At 37.7% G+C, this 12101-nt stretch overlaps 1 long non-coding RNA gene across 1 annotated transcript; it reads left to right on the top strand.

Moving 5' to 3' along the window:
- Positions 1 to 9249: 9249 nt before the first annotated feature.
- LOC141375152 (uncharacterized) lies at positions 9250 to 10995 on the top strand. Its single transcript, XR_012382744.1, has 2 exons — positions 9250 to 9296; positions 10191 to 10995. It is a non-coding gene; the product is annotated as an uncharacterized lncRNA (long non-coding RNA).
- The last annotated feature ends 1106 nt before the right edge of the window (positions 10996 to 12101 follow it).

Raw genomic sequence — 12101 nt, 5'->3', positions numbered from 1 at the left:
ATGTGAGCCTAATGTAGCCCATGTGGAGAATTATAAATTGGGCCAAAATGATGGAGGACAAATGTGGGCCACAGTGGGCAAAAATGCAACACAGTCGTTTAAGGGTGATCTGGGTCTAAACCTAAAGTGCAGCCGTTAGCCTATAGTAGCCCGCAGAAGATATGGCAAATGTGGACCAGTTATCATAAAACTAATGTGGGCCACTTTTGGCAAATATTTGGCACAGTTAGCTCTGGCTAATGTGGATGTGAGCCTAAAGTGGCCCAGAGAAGATATGGCTAATGTGGCCCATGCAGTTATCTTAAAACATATGTGAACCACATAGATTAAAGTCACCATCAAGAAAAGTGTTTGCTTTAGTTAGGCTCATAGCCCTGAAGCTCTAAATATACATTTTATTTTGGGCTGCTGTAACTTTTAACAACTTTGCTTGAAAAATGATTCATTACAGCAAACAAGCCAAGTAAATAAAATAAAACTAACTAAATAAATAAATAAATAAATAAATAAATAAATAAATAAATAAATTAAGGCACAACCTGTGATGAAATAATAAAACTCACTGATGTTAACCAATGTTTAATCCATTATTAAAAGTAACGTAATAAGATGCTTGCGCATGCCACAGAACTATGAAGGTTAATAAGCTAAAAAAAATTCTAGGGTTCAACTTTTGCTCACAGAGACATCAATAATCAGAGTATGAACCTCAAAAATTGGGACAAATAACAAAATGAACAAAATGAACAAACATCACAAAAAAGATACTAAAAGTGACAAAATGAACAATGTCAACATAAACAGCAGAATTAAAAGCAATGAAAACTGTAGCATTAATAAGCTATATAATGTATTCATACTGCAATGCATGCTGGGACTTTTGTACTTTGCCACACCCAGCAAGTGTAAGGTGTAGGTCAGATCTGGGCCAGAATAAAAGCAAATTCTGAATACATTGAATGGATAAATGAATGAATGAATGAATGAATGAATGAATGAATGAATGAATGAATGAATGAATAAATGGTTAGCCATTACATATCCAAAATTCTGCACCAGTTAACAAACACTTCAGAAAATATTCTGAATCATTTGACTAAGGGTTTTTTGAAGCAGGGAGTTGCTTATATTGTTTGAGTGAGTTTAAAGAGGAAGAGAGAATTAGCTCTAATGTTGAGGGACTTTCTTCCATGATGTTGGCAGCCAGCGTGCCTTGTATAGATGGCAATGAAGCCTTATAGATTTCCATCTCAGATCAGCTCAAGGGCAGAGAAAGACAGCCACTCCCTCTTTTCCTATGTGGAGAATTTGTGGGTCTCTGGTGATCTGTGCCATCCACTGGAGTGAGCAGTGGCTTTTCAGAAACATATCAACAAGCCAAATGGCTATGCTGCTGTAAGGCATGGCATCATTCCTAGGTCTGTGAGCCCAGCTCTCTTGTTAAACCGGTGGAGACTGGTTTCCAGGTTTCTGAAGGCTCTGATGGGTTCTGGCAAATAAGCACTGAGCAAAAGGGGGGCAGAAGAGTATATGAGCATCAATACAGTACCCTTGCCCATGTTCAAAGTCATATAAAACTTCATCTGCAATAGAAGTCAAACACTGTGCATCCATTAGTATGAGTAAGAAGAGGGCTGTATCCGAAATTGCTCTCTACACTGTAAAAATGTTGGGTTCCACATAATTTCTTCATGTTATCCCAACGCAAGTCTATTAAATTAACTTAATTGTTTTTACAAATTTAGGTGGAGTGAACATAAAACAATTAAGGTGTCCTAAAAAAGTGCAGTATGTAAGTCTGACACCCAGTAATTTGAAATAAGTATTGCACTGCTAAATTAAAACAAATGCAAGAGCAAGTTGACAAATTGATGACAGGAGCGAGTGATTTAACCTGTGTTATAAATAAAAGCAAAAACACACGATAGAAGGAATATTTTCCATATTAAAAGGAGTTTTTGTTCTAACCAACACCTGAAACTTAGAAATTTTAGAAACGGCTTCTATTCTCACAGGTGAAAACAGAAAACTGACACTGATCACCTCAAGAACACCTCATGAGCTTTGTTTAGTGTTAAATGCTAATACTGTGAGTTTGAATGTCATTTTACATGACATTTATTGCCATCATACTGAAAGCAGCAGCAGATAGTTCACCTCAGATCTTAAAAAGAAAATAAACAGTTTGAAATTGAACTTTACAACTAAACATATGAGTGATTCAGCATGCATATTTAATAATGTTAAAGAGGTTTAATATGCATTAATTGGATAATAAACCTTACTATTTCGTTGGAGTGCAGTAAGAGCACTATTCTGTGCTTTTGAATTGCTGTCATGTTTCGTTTTACGCAAGCAACCAAATTGCTTGTCATTGCAAATTTCATTTCATTGCTAGGACACAGGGTTTCAATGTAACCCGCTCACCTAATGTTTACGTTTGTAATATTCATATTATTTGCTTATTAATGACCTCATGTGAAACTAAATCTGCATCTCATTTCGGAGTCTTCTACTGTCCACCAGAGGTCACATTTAGTTCACGGATGCATGCTTTCAGAGCCTTTCTGAATGACTGAATAAGGCCATGTCCACACTAATGCGTTTTCATTTGAAAACGCATATTTTTGTCTCCGTTTTGCCTTTCCATCCACAACGTATATTTTTGAAAACGCTCTCCAAAGTGGATAAATTTAAAAACGCCTTTTTCTTGTAGTGTAGACTGTGAAAACTGTCTTTCGAAAACGATGACACGTTTTTTGTCATGTGACAGTCAGTCATGTTACTAATTCGTTTACTTTATTTTCGTTGTGATTATGATTTTAGTGATGTCGTCCTTACTGTGAGGGTAAGCAGCGTCATCAGCAGGATACTGTTCTTTAAAGCGGTCCAGTATATCGGCGTAGTTGTTTTGGCACGTCTCCCAGTCTACATTTTCACTCTCTTTTGCAACTTTGTATTCATGTGTTACTCGAAGCAGCAACTCTACTTCATTGTCAGTCCATTTAAAAAACTCTGTGCTTTTCCTTGACATTTTGCCGCAACGTTTCAAAGAGCCGGAAAGAAAATAAACGTCAGCCAGAAATGACGCATGACGAAGCGTCTTACGTTTCATGCATGTGCAGTACAGGTTGAAAGCATTGGTAGTCTTTTCAGTGTGGATGACAAAGTTTTGGAAAACGAATAGAAACGACAGTGTGGATGTGAAGCGTTTTTAGAGGAAAACTCCGTTTTCAAATTTATCCGGATTAGTGTAGACATGGCCTAAATGAAATATGCTGTTTTCCACAAAGGCAACCGGGGCTGCTGAAATTTTTATTTTCTAAATTGGGCAGGTTAAAATGACCAAAACAAAGATAGGTATTCTGTAACTCACATTTACAAAGCAGAATATCTGACTTCAGATAAGTTTGTTCACTTGGCATGTTTCTTAAATATCTGCACACATATTATGGTATTTTTATGCTTTTGAAGAGGCGAAAACTTACATACAGCACCTTTAAGAATTGTGTTGTTTCAACTTTTTTTTAAATAAATAGTTTAAACATGCAGTAAAAGTAATAGCTTGAGTGTAGACCCTTAAATAGTGAGGGTGCAGCCATTTCTAAATATGTCTAAAACCATAGTCTACATTTTAAAGTGCACTCAGTGCAACCTACAACATACCCCAACACACAAAAAATACTTTTGCTGCTTGTTTAAACTACTTATTTAAAATAAGTTGAAACATCACAATTCTCTTTTTTTAAGGCAACTTCATTGTTTTACATTCAATCCACCAACATTTAAAAAAAAAAATAAGTTAACAATCAATTTGTATTATGAAAACATGAAGGATTTGTGTGGATCCAAGTATTTTTTTAGGGTGAAAAATTAGTGTACACTCAACAGCTAGAAAATACCCATGATGCATTGTGAGTTAGCATGCCAAGTTGATTTACACAAGATGACATCCATAGCGGAATCTTATTGGTGGAAGTTTCTAAACAAATTATTGATTTAATGACTGTATACATGACAGAAATTCAATTACTTTGCTTAATTGCAAATAGACAGCTCAATAAGTTTTAAGTATTATATAATTAATTAACTATTAATAAATAATGGTCACATCTTCTCACCAAGAAGTATGAAATCTTTAAAGGGCACCTAGTTTACCCCTTAATCAAGATTTAAAATAGGTCTTTTGTTTGTCCAGATTGTGTCTGTAAAGTTTCAGCTCAAAACACCCAGCAGATTATTTATTATAGCTTTCAGAAGTTTGTAATTTTCAGCTTTGATCAAAATGTACCTTGTTTTTGTGGTTTGTTCCTTTAATGCTAGTTTTCCCCGTCCACCGTTCAATGTGCCTGTCGGTGTCTCCACCTCTGCAGATAAACAGCACAGTGACAGACATGAAGGAAGCAGATCTTATGTAACGTTTTTGAGAAATACTGAAAATTGGATGAATTGTTGTGCAGTTAATTCAAGCCTTTCTGCATGATGAGTCACACACAATGTCGTTACAAAGTTCACACACACACACACACACACACACACACACACACACACACACATGGCACACACGTTTACCTTTCACTGTTTTTGCACGCCAAATGTGACAGGATACCGGTTAATAATCATTGCTGTATGGATATCTGTTATGTTAATGAACAAAATAAACCTGATTTAACATTCACAAACCGGGATTGAAGCGTCTTCTTTTATAATTGTACTGACACATGACTGTGTTCATAAAGACGTTAAAATTGCTGTAATTCATATCAAACATGCACTGTTTTAAAAACATTTTAAACTTTTAAAACTCACTCTTGATAACATTTGATGATGATTTATGATCACAGAGACCTCAACAGAACTTTAATCCCAGTTGCTTTGCGCACGACCTGTCTTGTTAATATGATTATACATATCACTGTGGAGACATGTTAATGCGCGGCTGTCAATCGGCTCAATGGGTGGGGAAACCGCACTCCTACGTCACATTGCAGTGAGCCTCAAAATAGGATGGATTTGGATCCTATTTTACAATAGGAAATATAAAAAAAGAGACGTATTGTGTTTTAGCACTCCAATATTACTTTGGACACATTATACCCACACACAGATCTGTCCAAACAGCTTACAAAAGAGCATTTTCATTATAGATGTTCTTTAGAGAAAATGGCATGCCTTCAGGTGCACTCAATAATTTTTTTTTCATTCCTTCAAATAGAATATATTAGGTTACTAATGCAGGGAATGGTGAATGGTGGTATAGGGAATGATTTTGGGTACAACTTGACATTTCCGGTAACGCTTTCTTTTACAACCCGCAAAGTACCGCGTAAGTACAGTGAAATTACAGTGTACTTTTCTGTACTTACTGTGTAAGTATAATGAACGTATGTGTAGGTATAAGGGAACAAACCGTAATGCTTGGGTAAAAAGGGGGTAACAACCAGATGTTCATCACGAAAATTACCGCGTAAGTACAGTGAAATAACGGTGTACTTTTCTGTACCTATAGTGTAAGTATAAATAACGTTTACGTAAGTATAAGGGAACAAACTGTAATGCTCGGGTAATAAGGGGATAACAACCAGATATTCAGCATAAAAGGTACCGCGTAAGTACAGTGAAATAAGGTTGTACTTTTCTTTAAATTGCAAAAGAACAAACCATAATGTTTGCGTAAAAGGGGAGTAACAATAAGATATCCATCACGCAAAGTATATTAAGTTTACGATGTACATTTCTTCAAGTATTGTATACATATAAAGAATTATGCAAGGATGGTGACAACCTATTGCTATCTGCAAATGTACTGTATATGCACCTGCGTGGTACATTAGTACTCTTATTCAGTGCTTGGGTTTTATATGGGGTGTTTAATGAATAAAAGGTTTACAACCTGTGAAATTATGAACCCTTATTGTATACTGTATGTATTTTAAATCTGCAATTCAATATAAAATATATTTCCATACACTACTTACCTTATGTTTACTCGTCGATCTCACCAAAGCCATCAATGTCTCCATAACTCACTATCAACAAATAACTTTGCATGACATAGTCCTACCGTCAGGGTTCAATGCAGATTAAAACAGGCTCGCATCTTTACTGCTGTTGCACAGGGGGGCTAACTGTTGCATTTCAGTAAATGTATAGCTGATGCTTTATAGAAAAATCTAGTAATTTGGTCTTCAATCAATAAAAACTGCTGCTGTAGTTTACTCTGTTCTTAGTGTTCAAGTATACACTAGTATGTTAAAGTTCAGCTTCTTCCCTCTTTGTTCCCTGTAGTTAAAGGGTAAATACAGTATTTGTTCCCTCCTTGTTCCCTGTACTTACAGGGTAAATACCACATTTGAGGGTTGTAAATTAAAGTGAAGCTTTGTTCCTCTCTTGTTACCTCCTTGTTCCCTGTACTTACAGGGTAAATACCACATTTGAGGGTTGTAAATTAAAGTGAAGCTTTGTTCCTCTCTTGTTACCTCCTTGTTCCCTGTACTTACAGGGTAAATACCACATTTGAGGGTTGTAAATTAAAGTGAAGCTTTGTTTCTCTCTTGTTACCTCCTTGTTCCCTGTACTTACAGGGTAAATACCACATTTGAGGGTTGTAAATTAAAGTGAAGCTTTGTTCCTCTCTTGTTACCTGTAGTTAAAGGGTAAATACAACATTTGTTCCCCCCTTGTTCCCTTTAGTTTACAATGTAAAATCTTAAAGGCAGTGAAATAAATATACAAACACACAATATATTTCTTCTTTACTTTGTAACCTTTATTTTAATAAATAAGCATTTTAAAAGACTTCATATTAATCAAACATTGTCTTGTCTATCATTGCCTATACTCATTCATTTTCTCTTCGGCTTTGTCCTTTTGTTAATCTGGGGTCGCCACAGAGGAATAAACCACCATCTTATCCAGCATATGTTTTACGCAGTGGATGCCCTTCCAGCTGCAACCCATCTCTGGGAAACATCCATTCACACTCACTCACACGCATTCACTACGGACAATTTAGTCTACCCAATTCACCTGTACCGCATGTCTTTGGACTGTGAGGGAAACCGGAGCACCCGGAGGAAACCCACGCGAACGCAGGGAGAACTCCATGCAGAAACCTTCTTGATGTGAGGAAACAGCACTACCTACTGTGCCACCGTGTTGCCACCCAGCTGCAACCCATCACTGGGAAACATCCATACATACTCATTCACACACATACACTACGGACAATTTTACCTTACCCAATGTCACCACATATTTTTGGACTTGTGGGAGCACCCGGAGGAAACCCACGCTAACATGGGGAGAACATGCAAACTCCACACAGAAATGCCAACTGACCCAGCTGAGGCTCGAACCAGCGACCTTCTTGCTGTGAGGCGATTGTGCTACCCACTGCGCCTGCCTATACTCAAACTGCAAAATAACACATTATTTCCTTCCCCCTTTTTTTCTGGCATCTCTTGCTTGGCTTCCTCTTCTGCTCTTCTCAGCTTCCACTGAGGACTCTGATGGTGAGTGGCTGATGAAATCCCATGGGTCTTGCTGCTCTGCATTTATATAAAATATATGAACAGACAGAAAGGCTTTTAGTAAGCTATAGACATGTTTATTTTCCTGTTTAATGTGTGTGTAGTGGTTGTCCAACAATTTCACACACTAAACATTTACAGATACCATACAGACACTATACATTACTATCAAACAAAAGTACTATCATCAGATCATATGGGAGATTGTGATCATTTATAGTGATAATAATTAAAGCGCAAAGGGGAAAAGGCTTAAATAGTAGGCTACTGTGCTAAAGTCCTAGGCAAACGTTACTAGTAATTGGGGGGGGGGGGGGGGGGGTATTGATATATCAAACTGGCATGCTACAGAAAATATCAATTTACATTTCCAAACATTAATTTTGTCATTAACTTTGCTGTAATTAACGTATAAAGGGAGAAAATCGTCAGCACAGTCAGTATGACAACAGCCACAGAGATCTGACCTGCTCATCATCCAGTCTTTCTGGAATGACATGAAGAAACTAAATCCATAAGAACTTTGGCAACATCTCTAAGATGTGCAAAGTAAACGACAGTAAACATTGGTAAATATTCGCTGCTGGCCGTTTAGATTCGGCCATGAACTAGCGTTAATTTTACGCTAAAAACAAATGAAACAAAATAAATATAATCTGGTTAATGCACAATTTCTAATCGTAACAATAGCCTTATTTACTGACAACGATTTACTCACATGTGTTACATTGTGACAAGACGGAGCAATTCCAAACGTCCCAAAAGTCTGGGCAAAACCTCGTGGCGTGCTGCTGCAGTTTGATTCGGATCTTTAGAGGCTTCTTGATTCACAACTCGTTTGAATCAACGAATCAGTAGGCGCGTACCTGAAGTGATACAATATCGCGAGATGGATTTCTAACTGTACGTTCACACCGAAAGCGGAGAGAGCGTCAAAGTAGCCGGAAGTCATTCATTTTCAATGAGAGGCGGCGGCGATAGGCGACGATAAGCGGCGAGGAGCAGAGCGGCGCGTCTTCGCCGGCGTGAGCGTCGAGGAGAGTTGAAATGAAGTCAACTTTATGGTAATGAGCTATGACGCGGTTCGGCGGCAAGCAATCAGAATGAAGACGTCCACCGCTTGATAGCAGTTAAGGGAACACAGACCTGTGAACTTTGGTTCCGACCACAATTGTTCCCAAGGGTTTGATTATTGCGGTCGCCGGATTTCCAATGTTTTCTTACAGGGACATACATTAAAAAAGTTACTGATGTTCATTAATGTTATATAAATTTATCTTTAAAAAGCGGGAATCTCACGCGATGTGACAGTACAAAACAGTACTGCTGCTTCAGGATATTTCAGACATATGGACACATATTGGATAAATAGAGCAAAGCCACACCACACGCAACTTGATCTTCCATTGTTATATGAATTTGATAAAAAGTGCGCAACATTTTCACGCTAAAAACATGTTTTATGCAGGAATGTAACTGATATGCTGCAACGGCTCCTTTAAGTACGAGATCAATGTAGCGAGTTTTGACGCTCTCGCCGCCGGAGCTGAAGGCAGACAGCGTTGTCGCCAGGGCGGCCAGAGCGACCTTGGACGCTCTCGCCGCTTTCGGTGTGAACGTACGGTAATGCACACGGAGCTGTCTGTTGTTCTCGCGATGTTTTGATGTCACACTGATCGGTTTGTTGAAGACGAATCGATTCAACTCTCCGTCCTCCATTCCCAGAATTTCCTGTTCACGGCAGTACAAGGACGGCAGCGCGAGGTAAATAAAACAAGTATTTTTATGACGTTATGTACATATAAGTGTTTGTTTAGGTTTTTGTTTATATCTGAAGTTTGTACCTATTTTTAACAATTACACCCTTTTTACAACACTGTTATGACGCGTTTAACGATCATCAGGATCTAAAATCCTTGAGTTTTTTATATGACTTTTTTTTATAAAATAACATTTATTTGTATCTACGTATGCATTATATAATATGATTACATGTGCGAGGTGTTTCAAACAGTGTCTATGGTCATGAGTAAATTAGAAGCTAATCTCTCTTCTTGCTGGCGTTATCAGTTTCACACTATATTTTTATTTTTCTAATTGTCGAGACAACACCATCGTAAAGTTTTCATTTTATTTGAGCAAAGAAGATTGTAAAAAAATGTGTTGTACTTTCCCATTCACTGTGCTGAAATGTAAAAAGGGTCCATAACAGTACATCAACCATATTATGTTATCTTTCACTTTATTTAGGACTAATGATGGGATAAGACATGTACTTTAATCAAAAACTAACCTTAGGGGTAGTTAACCCAAACGTTACATTTACTTACCATTTAATGAGTGACACAGAATTTAAATATGTACACTGAACTGCAAATAATCTTTACTTCAAAGTCTATACTGCCTGCACATATATTTAAGCCTTTTCCCCTTTGCGCTTTAATTATTATCACTATAAATGATCACAATCTCCCATATGATCTGATAATAGTACTTTTGTTTGATAGTAAGTAATGTATAGTGTCTGTATGGTATCTGTAAATGTTTAGTGTGTGAAATTGTTGGACAACCACTACACACACATTAAACAGGAAAATAAACATGTCTATAGCTTACTAAAAGCCTTTCTGTCTGTTCATATATTTTATATAAATGCAGAGCAGCAAGACCCATGGGATTTCATCAGCCACTCGCCATCAGAGTCCTCAGTGGAAGCTGAGAAGAGCAGAAGAGGAAGCCAAGCAAGAGATGCCAGAAAAAAAGGGGGAAGGAAATAATGTGTTATTTTGCAGTTTGAGTATAGGCAGGCGCAGTGGGTAGCACAATCGCCTCACAGCAAGAAGGTCGCTGGTTCGAGCCTCGGCTGGGTCAGTTGGCATTTCTGTGTGGAGTTTGCATGTTCTCCCCATGTTAGCGTGGGTTTCCTCCGGGTGCTCCCACAAGTCCAAAAATATGTGGTGACATTGGGTAAGGTAAAATTGTCCGTAGTGTATGTGTGTGAATGAGTATGTATGGATGTTTCCCAGTGATGGGTTGCAGCTGGGTGGCAACACGGTGGCACAGTAGGTAGTGCTGTTTCCTCACATCAAGAAGGTTTCTGCATGGAGTTCTCCCTGCGTTCGCGTGGGTTTCCTCCGGGTGCTCCGGTTTCCCTCACAGTCCAAAGACATGCGGTACAGGTGAATTGGGTAGACTAAATTGTCCGTAGTGAATGCGTGTGAGTGGGTGTGTATGGATGTTTCCCAGAGATGGGTTGCAGCTGGAAGGGCATCCACTGCGTAAAACATATGCTGGATAAGATGGTGGTTTATTCCACTGTGGCGACCCCAGATTAACAAAAGGACAAAGCCGAAGAGAAAATGAATGAGTATAGGCAATGATAGACAAGACAATGTTTGATTAATATGAAGTCTTTTAAAATGCTTATTTATTAAAATAAAGGTTACAAAGTAAAGAAGAAATATATTGTGTGTTTGTATATTTATTTCACTGCCTTTAAGATTTTACATTGTAAACTAAAGGGAACAAGGGGGGAACAAATGTTGTATTTACCCTTTAACTACAGGTAACAAGAGAGGAACAAAGCTTCACTTTAATTTACAACCCTCAAATGTGGTATTTACCCTGTAAGTACAGGGAACAAGGAGGTAACAAGAGAGGAACAAAGCTTCACTTTAATTTACAACCCTCAAATGTGGTATTTACCCTGTAAGTACAGGGAACAAGGAGGTAACAAGAGAGGAACAAAGCTTCACTTTAATTTACAACCCTCAAATGTGGTATTTACCCTGTAAGTACAGGGAACAAGGAGGTAACAAGAGAGGAACAAAGCTTCACTTTAATTTACAACCCTCAAATGTGGTATTTACCCTGTAAGTACAGGGAACAAGGAGGGAACAAATACTGTATTTACCCTTTAACTACAGGGAACAAAGAGGGAAGAAGCTGAACTTTAACATACTAGTGTATACTTGAACACTAAGAACAGAGTAAACTACAGCAGCAGTTTTTATTGATTGAAGACCAAATTACTAGATTTTTCTATAAAGCATCAGCTATACATTTACTGAAATGCAACAGTTAGCCCCCCTGTGCAACAGCAGTAAAGATGCGAGCCTGTTTTAATCTGCATTGAACCCTGACGGTAGGACTATGTCATGCAAAGTTATTTGTTGATAGTGAGTTATGGAGACATTGATGGCTTTGGTGAGATCGACGAGTAAACATAAGGTAAGTAGTGTATGGAAATATATTTTATATTGAATTGCAGATTTAAAATACATACAGTATACAATAAGGGTTCATAATTTCACAGGTTGTAAACCTTTTATTCATTAAACACCCCATATAAAACCCAAGCACTGAATAAGAGTACTAATGTACCACGCAGGTGCATATACAGTACATTTGCAGATAGCAATAGGTTGTCACCATCCTTGCATAATTCTTTATATGTATACAATACTTGAAGAAATGTACATCGTAAACTTAATATACTTCTTTGCGTGATGGATATCTTATTGTTACTCCCCTTTTACGCAAACATTATGGTTTGTTCTTTTGCAATTT

Source organism: Danio rerio, chromosome 7 (assembly GCF_049306965.1).
Source record: "Danio rerio strain Tuebingen ecotype United States chromosome 7, GRCz12tu, whole genome shotgun sequence".
NCBI classification, from domain to species: domain Eukaryota; kingdom Metazoa; phylum Chordata; class Actinopteri; order Cypriniformes; family Danionidae; genus Danio; species Danio rerio.
Note: the sequence above shows the minus strand (reverse complement) of the source record. Positions and strands in the feature narration are given on the sequence as shown.